The sequence below is a fragment of the Meleagris gallopavo genome, chromosome 8 (genome assembly GCF_905368555.1).
Source record: "Meleagris gallopavo chromosome 8, MGAL_WU_HG_1.1, whole genome shotgun sequence".
NCBI lineage: Eukaryota > Metazoa > Chordata > Aves > Galliformes > Phasianidae > Meleagris > Meleagris gallopavo.
In genome coordinates, this window is record NC_139411.1 from 113,806 (window position 1) to 125,850 (window position 12,045).

Below are 12,045 nucleotides of genomic sequence, written 5' to 3' on the forward strand. Positions count from 1 at the left end.
AAAAAACCAACAAAAAAAATTTTAATTAGCAAACACATACACAATTAAGTTTCTGAGTAACAAGAACATCGCTCTTACTTATATCAGCTAAGGTGAGCTGATATTATTAGCATAAATTACAATTTATGCTAAAGAAGCACAGTCATGCTTTCTGTGAACAGTGTCTTGGGAGAAGCATCTTCTGGCTGTAAACATCCAATTTGTTAAACGACACTCATCTTCTTGTAAGGCTGGCCTTCACAAAAAGGGACTTAAGAGAATCTAGGGTAAAGCCTTGGCTTTTTTTCCACAGAGGTTGAGACAGCTCTGCAGGCAGAACGGGGCTGCAAGCTGATTTTGATCCCTGTGACCTAACGTCCATCTTTCTGAACAGAAGACCAGTTAAAGGGCTTTGATCCCTTTATACCCGGTGAATTTGCCCCGCTCAGGGAGGGGACGGCCGGCAGCTGGGGACCCATCTTGCCTTATAAGCCCCTGCATGCAGTCTCACCCGTAGGATTGGCCTCTGGTTCTGCTTTGTTGCAGAGCCTACCACGGAAAGGAGATGAGGGAAAAACCCTGAAAATGAAGGAACTTGGGGCTTTTAGAAAAAAGGATGATCATCTGAAAGCCCTGTCGCTTTTATTTCTCTCTAAGTCAATTCCAACGCTTATTTTTAAACCATTTGATAGCGTCCCGTTTTGCTAATACCTGTAGTAACCGCAACTTCTTTAAAGTATGTTAGACACAACACTGAACAGATTGACTCATCTAGGGGGTCAATTATTAAGATACGTTGGCCTGGAAAGCACGTCTTGACTGAGAAGGAGCTGAAGTCAACAGTGGTTTCGATCCGCAATACCTCATGTTATTGTCTGCCTACCACAGGGAAACTGTACGTAAGGAAATAGTTATCTCAGCGTACGTAGCACTGCACGTGTTCCTGCATTTTGCATTGTGAGAGGGTTTGAAAAGAAAAAATCCTTTCCATTGACTGATTTTTTTGTGTATTTTTTTTTTTTTTTCCCTGTCCCCCCCACTTCCTCAGCCGTACTTTCTCCAGGTCAGACAGTCCCAGGTCTCTCAGCCTTTGCTTGTACAGGACGTGTTCCAGGCCCCTCATCGTCCTTGTGGCCCTCCGCTGCAATCTCTCTGCAAGTTTTCTGTCTATAAGTGGGGAGCCCAGAGCTGGACACTGTACTTCAGACATGGCAGAGTAGAGGGGGAGGATCACCTCCCCTGACCCAATGGCCAAGCTCTTTTTAGTGCCCTGTACCCGTTTCTTTGAGTTTCCCTGGTTCACCTGCCTTCACTTATTTTCCTTCAACTGTTTTCTCCCTCATTGAGCTTCTTTCTGTCCCAATTCTTTGCTTTCATTCCTCATTCTCCACCTTTCTTTTGAACTTTTCTCATTTTTCATCTGTTTTTCTCTTCTGCAACCCCTTGTTCTACCTATTCTCTTGCATCAGGGGAGAAGGAACTTATTCAGCACGATCCCATCCCACATCAAGATGAAATCTGAACTTCAACCCTCTCCGTCCACTCTAGACTTCACATTTTAAATGACGTAACACACCGAAGAATTTCCTGAATAGCTCCGCAACTGAACTTGACATTTCTTGCACGAAACTGTGGGGTCCTGGGAGTCTGGGTGCCCACATATTGTGGAAGTCCTGTTTTGAAGGAAGTAAGAACCAAATGAAACTAAAGGTTTAGCTTGGAGCTAAGCGGTTGACTTCACCTGCTAATGAGTCATCAATTCAGGTAAGGTTTGTATTTATACCACTGAAAGAAAGGCTACAGGCACACCCTCAGTAGACCTAACGAAAAGCATTACTGCTTTGATAAAGTCTACTTTGTTACAGTACAGTTGACAGATTCTCTTCGCTAGAAAATGTCATTTCTTCCAAGAAACCAGAGATTTGGCAGTTTATGAACCCCTGTGACAATAGTAATAAGAACAATCCTCTTACTGCCACATCTGGGTCTCCCAGTGCATTTTCTCATTTCCTAGATGAAATGACAGAGATGTTCAATGGCACCGAATGCGTCTCCCTTTACGTTTTCTGAAGCGACAAGCAGGCTACTGATGCCTAAGAAATCGACTACGCCAACGACTCCAAGCGCAGTGCTGCAATTCACTGAATCCTATCAGGGCCCTAGGCAGGGCCCTAGAGTTGTGTGAGATATCTGATGTTATTCCACAAGAGTTTGTCACAGCGTTATTAAGCTCTAGGCTCATCTCTCCCTAATTTAATGTCACGCGTAGATTTGACTTCCCTTCAGATATCATATAAGCGAAGTCTCCTCACCCTTCACGATGCAGTAATGAACACTGTTTGGTTTTCCTCTGTCTCCATCGAGTGTGACAACAGTGAGGACCTCAGAGCCCTGGGGAGAAATAGGGCATTACGGTTTGTGTATTGAGATCAAAAAGCAATGAAACTGCAGTGGTGTATTAATAAACTGAATTTTAGGAAGTCTGTCTGCAGTAAGGTGTAGAGGGAACGGTGGTACTTTTGCACAAGGTATATTGACTTGCGTTGAGAACAATTGTTCCTGTCAAGAGGCTGTGCTTGTTTGCCCAGTGCCTAGCTTTTGTCCTTCTCTTTAGATTTGGAGTAACGAATCTGAGACTTGAGGATTGCTTTGGCTTGCTACCAGCATGCCCTCTGGCAGTCGCTGGAACTCATACTGTTGCTGTGCACCCTACGGAGTGCTGAGACCCATGTAGCTGCTGAAGAATCAAATAATCTCAGCGCGACCTCATTGGGTTCAGACAGGCACCAAAAGCGAGCCGAGGGTCACAAAGCAACTTGCCTCGTTGAACACATAGGGCATAAAATAGCAATGAAGATTAGGATGATTTAACTGTCCACAAAGCCTTTGCTGTGTTTCTGTGTTAGTAAAATGTCCGTGGGCCATACATATGGATGCGGGCTTGAAACCATTTGTGGTTGTTCCTATTGACTGAAGAGGATGACGGCTGTCAGCTTTAAAGCTCTCGCCCAAGTTGCTGTGCGTTGCACAATTTAGGTGTCTGAATTGAAGCATTAACGTTTGGGACTGCGAAAGCAAGAAACACTGAAGAAACTGTCAGTTAAACACAAATGGCATTGGGGAACCTTTTCGTTCCATTCGTTCACTCATCCCTCGAGTGACTTTTTCAAATGAGAGTGAGGTTCTGTTAGAGCAATTGGAAATACAAAACTGAATTTACTACCATTCGTGCTGGAAGCTGCAATAAAATTTGCCAACGGGGCAAAATATAGCACAGTCCCTTTGAAAGTGACACTGGACTTGTTAATCCTGACAACTGCACAAAGGAGAAAGGCAAGTTTACGGAATTAAGGTAAAAAATGAAAACAACGCTGAACTCTTTCATCGCGCTTCTCTCTGTGAAGTTAAACCTAATAGCAAATCTCGCACTTGGAAGCACTTGTTGGTGCTTACATCATTATAATAATATCATGCTTGTGTAAACTATGAGCTCAGACTGGAGGTAAGTAACATTTATTGACTCTTGTTTCCACGCTAGATGCTAACTTCTTTGGGCATCTGATAGTTATTTCAAGATCTATGTTTAACTACTCAGAACAAGCCTATGTACCATTCCGAACATCTGCAAAGCTCGCAAGCGTTACTCAGCCCTGCTGAAATGTAACAGCCTGTGAACTGAGCTGCTGTCTACTGTCACACATTTACGTTACAGTTTTGGATAGAAAGTAAACACGTGAACTTTCCCCATTGAGGAGAAGAACGATGCGAACGGGGTGCTAACATACTGACAGTAGTCTAAGGTTGGATATTTGCATAAGTGGATACCCTTTCTTAACCTACGTATGACAGAAATGTTTATTAAAACGTATGTATCAGAGTAAAAGTTTACCCCTATTCAGTATCGTGCCTCGGCTTAGATAGGGAGAAAATTGATTAGTTTGCAGCTTCGGGAACGATATGTGTCTGGAAGCATCACCAGATCAAGACTGCTGTATGGCTCAAAACGCCATAATACACTGACTGGCTCAACTCTATGCTCTCTTTTGAGGAAATCTGTCAGTAGGAGTTTCTGAGATGTCACAGCCAGGAGATCACTATTCCTTAAATTGTCAGTAATATACAAGGAGGTGTATCTTCAGCAATAGGCATAGCAACAAACACAATTTGAGGATAACTTGTATGTGCTTCTCCTCAGTATGCCCCTGCTAGTCATATTCCGGTGCATTTCATCCCAGGAGGATTTCCTGGGCCCTTCCTCCTGCCTAGCTGAGCAGAACATACTCTGTGCTACTTGGATGTCAGGTTCACCGTGGCCCAGGGGAGATACAGAGAGGATAGCGCAGCAGCCCAGAGCATGTGTTTACCTTGGCAGCTGAGACATGCAAGACTGCACTTCTACAGGTCAAAACCAGCACTTACCGCAGGTGTATCCTCATAGACATAACCGTAGTAGGGAGTCCCAATGAACGTGGGATGAGTGTCCTGAACATCCTCCACGTTGACGGTAACAGTTGTGGTGGCTGAGAACACTTGGTTGTCTCCCCTCAGCTTCCCACCGCCATCCTAGAAGAGAAGTCGCTGTCAGATCCCTCTTTGGAAGCATGCAGGCATATCCACTTATGGCAGCGTACGCACCACATTGGCCTTTGCAAACACAGTTCCAGGAATCTCTGATTTTTCTCAATGCACACTCATCTCTACTGCCCTATTTCCTTCTCTTTTCCATCTGTTCCATTTCCTCTCTGATTGGGCAGACACCTCATGAAATCTCAGAAGCGATTTCTTATATCAAACTAGTTGTGCTAATATACGCAGTCACGCATCACTGCTTACCAACAACGCAGACAACAGAACTCAGGTTGTTTTTTTTTTTTTCTTGCTATTAGTTCTTCTTGTTTTTTGCAATAGGAGACAGCTAGAAACAGACAGAAGAAGTTAGCATGCCCTAAGACCCTGCTGTGAAACCAAGACAACAGTAGCGAAGTAGGGCATTTTCAGGGGAAAATAAAACAGGAGAGTGCGATCGAAGTCTCCCAGGGGATCTTACGTGGCGTAAGCGAGAGCACAGCGGCGCACAAACCACAGGGCTGTGCGACAGCCACAGCACATAAACAAGCTCTGGGGACCTTATCACCATCGCTGCTGTGCTGGTTGTACAGCAATGCCAACTAGAGAAACACCTCATGGTTTCAGAAGCTTTTTACACCCTCAGTCTTGGAGCACCGGCTGGAGATCAGTGCTGGTGTGAATTGTTCTGCGCACCTGCTGTGCCTGTTCTGAAAGTTCTGGATTTTGAAGATATTTGCTCCTTACTGCCCAAATGCAGCATTTAACCCAAGTTCTGTTATTTCTCCTCAAACAAATCCTGCCCAAACAAATAAATAACATGGTCTATACATTTTTTTTTTTACGAAACAAGAAGCGTAAAGCCACTGTAAGTAGCAGCAAAATTATTCTCCTTCCACACGTGCAGCTGCCAGCTCTCTGCAGGATCCTGGGAGACTTTACTTCAGAGTCTGTGAAGTTTTAATGCCTGTTACGAATCCTCAGCCATGCCGCTGGCACTGCACTGCTGAGAGCAACAGTGGTGAGAAAGGATTTACGGCAGCATTTGTGGGGTTTGTGTGAGATCCTGCCACAATGCAGCAGAAACGTGGAAAAAAAGAAACATCCACAGACTCTTCCAGAGCTCTGCCCCTGCTGTGACAGGGCTGCATGCCGAGCAGCACCAGTGAGTCCAAATGGACTGATGAGTCTCAAAGCTGGGGCTGCCTACACCAGTGCTTGCTTCTCAGTGAATCTCAATGTGTACGGGTGACATTCCACAGAGGAGCTCGCTGCCCTGGCACTGGAGACTGAGCTCAATGTGGAGAATCTGCCCCTGGCCGCCTCCGGATATTGCTTGGCAGCAGGCATCGGCCAGCTTTCCGCCTCCCCTCTCCACGGTACCCTCCATTCCTCCAGACATGGCAGAGGGAGCGACTGCTGTCTCAACAAACTTTTAAGTCACGCTTCTGTTTGACCTAAGCTGCCCTACTCAAATGCAATCCTTCACCCCCTCCACTTGCAGAAGAAAGCTTTGTACCTTGGCTACCACCACAACAAAATGTGTTCTTGACTTCTCGTAGTCCAGGGTGACCCCCGATTTGATGCGCAGGACGCCACTGTGACGGTCTATTGTAAACTTATTAGTGTGGATGTTCTGGAGGAAAAGGAAAGGAGAAACGGCAGAAGATCACAGGTATGGAAACAAGATTGCTGTAGGGATTAATCTTTTATTTCATCTGCTAAGGGAAAAGACTCAAATACTAATATGGTTTGGGTGAATAACGTATCTGATGAATTTCATCTCTGCGTGTTTATGAACACTTCATGAACCAGCCACGAGCCTTCAGTTATTCAAGTAAATCAATTACTTCAATGTGGGTTTTCAAAATCTTTTCCGTAGTGAATAGACACCTAAAAGGCTTCTGATTTTCAGAAGAGCCTAAAAATGTCTCCCTCCCCTTACGGTGAGAGTCCCTAAATGCATAGCTTTGGGTTTCCATATGCTATGGTCACTGTCACACAGTCCTTGTCCTTTTGGTGACATCACCACCTGCCCACACTAGACTTTACAAGAGTGCTCTTTCTGAGCAACTTCAGAATTGTGCCAAAAGATGCTGCAGCATTTTTTCAATAAACAAACTTTACTAGTAATCTTTCTGTTACTCAAATGTATTAGCTAGACCTGGCAGCTCGAAATAGCTGCTCCTGGCTTCGGAATCCATTGGCTTACTGGAAAAAGCCCCATGCAAAACTGAATCCTGCACATATTGCATTTTAATTGGCTCATAATTGGTGAAATCAAAACTAAATTTCAACAAGGTGTTCCTTCTCAGTATGCCTGAGCTCTTAACCAGAGTACCTTTAATGCTATGTAAATATATTCCAACTCGTCTCCATACTGTATCTAAGGTACACAGTGCAACAAATTGGTTTGTGGGTTTTTTTTGTTTGTTTGTTTTTGTTTTTGTTTTATTCCACTGCCTTTTGAATAAGGGAAACTACAGCTCATCTGGAGGAAAATGCTTACAGATATAATGAATGTGAAGTGCATCGTGTAAGAAGTTGCCCTTCTGGCATGCACATGTCTGTCCAGCTTCAAATATGAAAGCCTTTCTGTTCTTCCCCAGAGGGCAACACTGGGAAGTACAGTTTCAAGTGGGCACTGGCCTTGTCAGAAAGAACAGGTAGTTCTCTATACTGCGATACAGCTTTCAGTTTTGCACCAGCCTGCGGCATCCAAGTACAGACAGGGTTTCCATGGGCTTTCCCATCTGAAGGAAGCTATATCATGCTTTTGATATCCCACACACACACAAGGTTACAAGTTACACTCGCTCTCCTGTTGGCCCAAAGAAGGGGCCAACAGGAGCCGTGCTGTGACGTGCAAGAGTGACAGTGGCAACCCCTGCTCCGACGCCTGCCTGCCAGGCGGCGCTTGACTGCTCGACAGCAGACAATATTCATTTGCCAAAGCTTATTTTCTTGTGCATGCTACAGAATTGGCCCTACAGACACCAGTAGCAGCTCAATCCTCTGAATCTTAAATGAGATATGAGTCTTGAAAGCACAGATAATACTTTACGTGCAAGATGTAGGTGATACGTCCTCCAGAACCGGCATCTCTGTCAACTGCCTTGATCTTAAAGATCCTGCTGCCAGAGGGAGAGTTCTGTGACCAGAAAGAGGTACTACAGTGAGACAGAAATGGCAAACCAGCAGAACTACAAGAAGTGAAAATTGAGCATGTAAGTAGGCAGACAAAGGGAGTGCTGATAGAAAGAACATAAACGAATGAGGGAACCAAACAGGCAAGAGATTAAAAAAACAGAGGAAACTGGAGCAGAACAAAGAAGTAAAACTTTCTGGAACAAACAGGATGGGAAATCTGCTAAAATAGAGCGCACCCTATTTCCACTGAAACCGGTTCTAAAAACACAGTGTGGAACTCACCCACTAAGCAGAATGGCTTAAGTCCGAACTGTCTTTGGCCAACCCCAGAGAATGCGAGTTAGTCCTACACATCTTGTGACTTGACTGAAAACACACCAGCTCCTCTTTACATTCTACTGAAATATAGTATGCAAAGAAACTTCACCTCTGGAACTTGAACTACATAAGGAGTATTGATGAACTCCGGGCTCTCATCACTAGCGTCCGCTACAAGAATCCTCACTTTCTCTAAATCTGGAGTGGAATTATGAACGCATTATGACTTAAGCTGATTTATGCCAACCCGTTCATTCGCACTAACAAAACTGAACATATTAAAACAAACAAACAAACAAAAAAAAAACAGAAAAAAACAGAAAACCCAGAATAACTAGCCATGTGGAGAACATTCAGATATCTCTAAAGTGAAAAAGGAGTCTCAGAGCACTTCACAGGTTATAGATTGGGGCTAACTTACAAAAGTCATTTTTCTTCTTTATGGCATTCCAGCTACCACGATACATTTCATGGGAATTCTTAAAAGGCTGAGTAAGAGCTGATACCCAACAGCCAAGAGCATTAATTAATATCTCATTTGATATCATCTTACTAGTTCAATAGCATGCAGAATGTGGATGTATGAGTACACTCTTTAAATATTTAAGTCTACCCTGAACAATCTAGCTTTTCAAAAAAATACGGAACCAAAATATATTTGATCAACAGAACTGCCCAGATTTCTGCAAAGTGGGCACGTGAACGCGATCCCTTTAGTAGCTATTTACAGAAATGGTGAGAGCCATTGCGTCTGTAGGATGTAGATGCCCCCCAAGCATAGAACGATCTCACTCCATTTGTTTGAGATGAGGAAGAGCTCTAGAGTTATCTGGTTTTGGGTGTAGTTAGAGGGTCACATTTGTGTGGCACCTCCAGAGACGAAGCCCAGGTCTTTTTACTAGCCAGTCTAATACCCTGACCACCAGAATATCTATTTGTAAACTGAAAATGCCAAGGAAATTTGTAGAACTAGGGCTGGCTGCTTGTGCCCCATATAAGCCCTTAGTGATTAGACACGATCAAAGCTGTGTTCAGCAGCAGACAAGAAAACCGCCTTGGCCTCAGTAAATCTTAATGTCACACCAGAGAAACATTGCGGGGGTGGAGGCCAGTCGGCTTTTGCACATCTAACTCTGGTTCCAGTCCTGTTACACTTCTCGCAAAAAAGAAAAATCTTCAGCTCTTAGTTATGAGTCCCACTGAGCTGACAGTGAAACTTCGGGGGAAGCTGCTGTTATTCCGTAGCCTACTAAATCAAGCTTTCGGCTCGCATGACGCTGTAGTTCCCTCACAGAGCTGGAACGAGACCTGAGTTACCGGCAGACTGCTGGCCGTTGAAGCAGGAGGTAAGGCTCTAATGAGACTATGTTTTCTGATAAAATGAGATAGTCCCCAAAAGGTAATTTAATGAAAGGAGGCACAACTGCAGGGTGAACAGTTTGACAAGTTAGAGTAGAATTAATACTTACTATACTCAGGCCATCTGAAATACCGACAATATCTTCAATCTCATCTTCTTACTGTAAAACAGCAAGGTACATTTGTTAGATGGTTTTGCTCTTATTGGAGAAAGAACTGCAGACTTAAGCACATCTCAGCAGGTACAAGAAAATAGCGACTGATACAAGAAAAACAGAGCAGAGGCCAAGGAGACCGCTCAGAGCCTTCAGCTGAAGTGCTCCATGGCCTGTCTGGAGATGCGGACGGGAGATGGCTGCTCTGGGAATTCATATTGCATTATGAAGCGCTAGTGAAATATCAGTCATCTTTTTGGAGAAATACTTCCTAGAACACCATTATTGCTTCAAAACTACTCTGTGTTAGTACGTTGTATTTTGAAAGGTTTACTAAGTATTGTATTGTCTTTACTACATGGGCAACAAGATGGGTGATGTCTGTGCTCCCATAATAAAGTTGTCTTCAGTCCACTATTGCTGGGAACATCTTGAACCCACGTGGTTAAGGGTTAAAGGAACATGACATAACCAGAAACGTGTCCTCAGACACTGCTTATGTAAATTTCTACCTCCTCCTACGACAGGAGAGTCCTGAAGAAATTCAGACATGTCTGACTATTAAGGTTCTCGATAGTGTGCAGGTGGGGGCAGATAGGAATAAAAACTAAACTCTTCAGGCAAAAACTGGAGAAAAAAAAAAAAAAAAAAAAAAAAAGCCCTCAGCCGCTAAAACATTTTATAGTAGTGGCAGTGGTTCAAATCAACCAGAAAGCAACTCGATGGGTGAATTATAGAGTCTCAAAGTTACAAATTACACGTCTCAGGCGCAAACAAGTTGGCACTGTCCCTCAAAGACACTGATCAACTGAAAGTTGGGAAAATGCCACGAAAGCAGACTGTGGACGTCTCACTGCATGCTACCTCTCTGTCAAGTTCCTCGATCAGCGTCACGTTTCCAAAGCTTCCGTCAACAGAAAAGTAGCGCCTGGATCCAGCCTTGTAGGTCAGGCCGTACATCATGGGATCTCCTTCCGGATCAGTTCCATTCAGACTATATGCGCGGGCACCTGAAAAAGCCACCACCGAGCACTTCCCTGTGGTTACGTCAGCAGTGAATATTTCACCAGCCTGCTTCTTAGGGACTTAGCCAACCTGCAGGACGCAAAGCTTCTGCGAATCAAACCTATGGCAAAGTACAGGCACATAGGCAGTTCGGTGGTTCCGACTGCCACCTTTTACCCTGATGATTAAACGTAAATTAGTTTGTTTCACCTCAGATTGTTGCCGCTGTTTTCAATTATTTCGGGGTCCCCTATTTTCCTTTTCCAGGGGTGCAGATACGCAGATCCCTCTGCCCTTCTAGTCACAGAACCAGACTGAACCAGCCCGTAAACCATTGACAAGCAGCAAAAGGCCCTCACGCAAACCAGCCTGGGCTGAAGACAGCGCTCCCGCCGGACAAGGCCCGGGCTCTGGAGACATGGGGACGTTTGCAGGCTTCATTGCTTTCTGAGTCAAAAGCAAAAGTCTTCCTTCCTGCTTAGCTCCCATCATTACTTCTCTCTCATTAAACTCTCCGCTTAGCGCATCCACTTGTGCACATGCTAATGAATAAATTCTCTAAATTCATCAACATATTTCCTCCACACGCTGGGGAAAGAAAGATTGCTGTTTCTACTTTTACAGATCTGAGAACTAAGTACCAGTTTTCACAGTAAACTAGCTTTGCTTATCAGAAGTGATGATTTCTGGGGGAGTTATGACGCCCACACTTTCAAAAGATGGTGAGCGTTTATTCGTATCATTTTGTATTAAGCCTGGATGTCTGCCATCCTTCTGCGCATTACTATCTTAATCCAAATAACTGTAAGCACTTCAGGACTATCAATAACTGAGCCTGACACACAAAACACATTTCTGTAGATTTCTTTTACCTCATAGCAGCCTGCGTGCCCCACTGCGTGACTGCTCAAACTGCAGCTGCCACTTTAGCTCATTCCTTTTCCCATAGTTCTTATATCTGCCACTGGGAAGGGCTGTTGATCTGGCCCCTCTGACAACAAGGTATCTCATGATATGCAGCTCTAAAAAGAATCTGGAGATGCACGGCCAATTCCAAGCTGTCCCATACAAGTAGCAATTGCTTTCTTTATGGTAACTGACATCATAAGGTACATAACTGACAGTCCACAGCTACCTGTGAGCAGACAAAATACCACAAGGGAAAAGAAGGCCTGATAAAAGATGACACGAGCACGATAATGTGCTTTTCTTGAACTTGGCGTACTCTTGTAGCTACTGCACTTCTTCGTACAGCAACATGGACAAACCATCACCTCCTTTCAGTGCTCTGAAATACTACACGTCCCTCACCTGCAAGTGCTGGAGACTGTAACTAACACACAGCTCATAACCTCAGCAGAGCCAGAGCATTTCTGGAGGTTGATTAAAGCTGCTGCTTGTGGTGTTGATCCCATCAGACGCTGGCTGCTGCTGGGGCACAGCCAAATAAAGCATCCTCCCTGAATTCCCATTTTTATGCAAACGCAGATAAGACCTAATGCCAATCCGCCCC

The 12,045-nt window shown here is 44.3% G+C and overlaps 1 long non-coding RNA gene across 1 annotated transcript; it reads right to left on the reverse strand.

The window, feature by feature from the left end:
- LOC146543822 (uncharacterized) lies at positions 1-10,717 on the reverse strand. The gene is made up of 7 exons (XR_014884913.1): positions 10,392-10,717; positions 9,483-9,533; positions 7,610-7,696; positions 6,065-6,181; positions 4,399-4,542; positions 2,292-2,370; positions 1-1,652 (listed from the first exon to the last, which is right to left on the reverse strand). It is a non-coding gene; the product is annotated as an uncharacterized LOC146543822 (long non-coding RNA).
- Positions 10,718-12,045: the final 1,328 nt, after the last annotated feature.